This window comes from Sebastes fasciatus, chromosome 7 (assembly GCF_043250625.1).
Source record: "Sebastes fasciatus isolate fSebFas1 chromosome 7, fSebFas1.pri, whole genome shotgun sequence".
NCBI classification, from domain to species: Eukaryota; Metazoa; Chordata; class Actinopteri; order Perciformes; family Sebastidae; genus Sebastes; species Sebastes fasciatus.
Genome location: NC_133801.1, coordinates 32,011,249 through 32,015,301, shown reverse-complemented (window position 1 = coordinate 32,015,301; position 4,053 = coordinate 32,011,249). Strand labels below are relative to the sequence as shown.

The following is a 4,053-nucleotide window of genomic DNA, read 5'->3' as shown; positions in this document are numbered from 1 at the left end:
TCTACAGGTACATTTGAGAGCAATGACCCACAGAGTCCAGTGAAGAAGAAAGCGAGGACATGCACAGGTAATGTGTTAGCATGAAGCAGTATGTGATGTAAACACTTACAGTAACTATCAGGATGAGGGGCTGGAAAGTACAATATGAAACAATAAAAGATGTGTAACAGTAGTCAAGAAATTATTTCTGGTAAAAAAAAGACACCTGATAAACATACAAAAGTAATCAAAATAATAGTGATTATTCAATTCTCCAGTGGTCAAAAATTGTTAAATTTAGCACCAAATCTGTGTAACAAATGGTATCAACCCAAAAACTGATGCAACAATTTACGAGACATAAGTGAGAATGGGAATGGGCATCACATACTTCTATCGTAATGTTCTAAACCCTTATACTCTTTCACAATTTATTCTAATTAATTAATTAATTCATTAATTTATGTTTATTTCTGATTTATGATGAGAACAACTCGACTTGCTGAGCTGCATCTCAAATTAGTCTTCAGGTTCCCAGCTTCCAGATGATGTACACCACTTCTATGTGACATATCAACACATTCTTATCCCAACTCATCACATACCGCCCCTCAGTCACTTTAGGTTTAGGCAACAAAACCACTTAGTTAGGTTTAGGAAAAAACTACATGGTTGGGCTTAAAACTACTACGTTTGTGAAGGGTAAATGAAACTGAACGTTGTTAGCATGGAACACGAACGAACAGCTGATTGTAACATGAAAGTGAATCTTAACGCATGGGATATGAACAGCGGTCTCCTGGGTGAAAGCCTCGTGTTTGTTGGACCATCCACCTCCCCTCCCGCCCGGTGTGTCTCTTTTGCTCTTTAAACTACGTCACTCTCTTTAAACTACAGCACTTTCCATGAGCGTTTAGTGTTGTCGCAGATTGGTTTACATTATAGTTAATAAGGGTGCCTTGGCGTCGGTATCGCACACCAACGGCCGTGACAAAGTGTCACTATTTGACGCCCTGGGAATGAGAGTGGGCTGAGCGTATACTGAAGACCTGCCGCTGGCCCGATTTGGCGTCACAGCTGGTGTGATCCCATCACAGGATGGTCTCTAGCTGTCTTTTGGTTTTGCACCTTCAACACCTCCACATATATGCCTGACATCTATGCATTGCTTGCGTTGCCGATATTGCTGATCTACACAGTATATTGTTTATTTGCCTTAGTTTAATAAATCATTATTGTATAACCTTGCATGTCACATTCCCTGAGGCAGTTTGTGACAAATATTATTTCTCAGAAAGGAGGCATTTTATGAGGGTGTAACCTACTGTGCATATGGATATGCAGTCAAGTAATGCTGAGAAAACGGAATCACTTTTTGAAATGAGGAACAGGTATAGAGCAATTCGATCTTGGAGTCTGTGCTTTTCTAGGTCTCTTTATATAAATCAAAGTATCAGCCCTAAAAAGCTGATAAGATTATCTCTAATATCTCTGAGCTTTGAATGAAAGATTTCAAAACTGCTCCATAAAGGTCCCATGGTGAAGCAGAGCATTCATTCTAATGTGATTTATTCTTACCAACAGAACTATATGATGAGGAGCTGGGGATAGTGCTGGTGGGGAAGACTGGCATTGGGAAGAGTGCCACTGGAAACACCATTCTGGGACAACAGTGCTTTGAATCAAAGTTCAGTGCAGAGTCTATGACTGTTCCAAGGGCAAAGCTGAGGTGGACGGGCAACGGGTTGTTGTTATCGACACCCCGGGCCTGTTCGACACCAGGTTTGGCATGGATAAAACAACTAAAGACATCAGCCAGTGCATCACTTACGCTGTTCCTGGACCCCATGTGTTCCTGGTGGTCATCAGGCTGGGCAGATACACTGAAGAGGAAACGCAGACAGTGCAAGGGATTCAAGAAATCTTCGACCAGGCTGCAGACAAACACAGCATGGTTCTCTTCACTCATGGAGACGAGCTTGAAGACACAACTATTGAGGACTTCTTGACGGAAAGCTCAGACCTGCAGGAACTCGTGGCCAGATGTAATGGCCAGTACCATGTCTTCAATAATAAGCTGAAGGATCGCCGCTCTCAGGTCACTGAGCTGCTCCAGAAGATCAGAAATTTAGTCCAGAAGAACGGAGGAAGCCACTACACCAACGAGATGTTCCAAGAGGCCTGGAGGGCAATCGAAGAGGAGAAACAACGCATCCTGAAAGAGAAAGAAGAGCAAATACGCAAAGAAAAGAGGAAATGGAGAGAAAACAACAGGAGAGATATGAAAAAGAGATGAAGAAAATGTATGAACAACTCCAGGCTGAGAGAGAGAGGGAGAGAAGGAAGAGAGAGGAGGAGAGGAGGAGGGAGAAGGAGAGGGAGAGGGAGAGGTGGGAGATGGAGATGGAGAGGAGGAGGGAGAGGGAGGAAAGAGAAGCAGAAAGGAAGAGAGAGGAACAGGAGAGAGAGAGACAGATTGCAAATATGAGGAAACAGCATGAAGGAGAACTGGAAGAGGAAAGAGAAAGGTTGAGACGGGAAGCACAGCGGCAAGCTGAGAGGGATGATGATGATGATGATGATGATGATGATGATGATGATGATGATGATGATGATGATTGTACAATTCTCTGACTTAGTTTTCCTGTAAGTCTTTGTATTTGTGTGCTACTGTGCTGAAATGAAGGAAACTATTTTAAATTTATAATATATATATACACCGGTGAGCCATAACATTATGACCACCTGCCTAATAGTGAGTAGGTCCCCTTTTTGCTGCCAAAACAGCCCTGATGCTCTGATCCAGTCGTCCCCAATTTGGTCCTTGTCAAAGTCGCTCACATCCTTACGCTTGCCCATTTGTTCTGCTTCCAACACATCAACTTCAAGGACAAAATGTTCCCTTGCTGTCTAACATATCCCACCCACTGCCAGGTGCCATTGTAATGAGATAATCCATGTTATTCACTTCACCTGTCAGTGGTCTTAATGTTGTGGCTGATCAGTGTATGTTTGTCTATCAGGAACTTAAATATCTTGAATGCATGGCTACTTTCCTGGTTCAATGAATAGCAGCATTTAGTTACAGAAAGTCAGTTGAACAAGTTAAAATGACTGAGCTACTTGGCATTGTGTTGGATGTTAGACTGACGTGGACTTAACACATTGATAACATCAGAACTAAACTGGGCAAGAGCATTGTTGTGACCAGCAAATGTTCTGGCTAAACAGATCAGAGCCGCCAGATTAGCTCTCCATTGTTCAATGCGCACAAATGTTTTTCTAATGCACTGTAAAGTCTCATGGCTTCCTGGAGAGAGCAGATTACATTCCAGTCTTCTCATCTTCTTTAGGAATGCCTTACATGACGGGAAACCACAGTTTTTTACTGACCAAGTAGTGTACATCAGTAGAGAACATACTAAACTAAACTATTTACCACCAAGCTGCAACGAACTTCCCAAATATATACTGCAAGATTTCACAAACTTTGACTACCTTTAAATCCAGGTTAAATAATTTATGTTTTCCAATGCCACTGACTGAACCTCAAGCACTGATTATTCACCTTGCACTTAAATATTTACTCCTTATTCCTTTTTAATCTTCTTTTTTCTTTTTCTCAAATTTGATTCATTTCTTCTTCTGTAGTCACTGGCTGCATCCCAAAACTCTAAATTTTCATTCAGACAAACTGACTTAAAATAACTTTCTGCTTTCATTAGAATGATTTTTCTTTTCATGATCTGTTATTTCCCCCGTTAACTTTTATTAATGAAACTATTAAAGTCAGAGAGAAGGAGAGTCTGTCTGTCAGCAACAAACACCTTTTACATCATTTATCCTCATTTCCATTCAGTCACATGAGGCTGATGATTCCTGAACGTCGGTTTGATATACATCATTTACATTTTCCCTTTAGCCTAATAAATAATGTCCAGTGTTCAAAAAACACCGTAGTCATATTCTGAGTTATGAAATAATTAACTCACAATCAGAATATCAATAACTACAGACTCTAATAATGAATAAATAATATAAAGTTATTGATCCAGTAGAGATGGTTCCTGAGCC

At 40.8% G+C, this 4,053-nt stretch overlaps 1 pseudogene; it reads left to right on the top strand.

Annotated features, from left to right (window-relative positions):
• On the top strand, nucleotides 1-3,630 carry LOC141770706 (GTPase IMAP family member 9-like; annotated as a pseudogene).
• The last annotated feature ends 423 nt before the right edge of the window (nucleotides 3,631-4,053 follow it).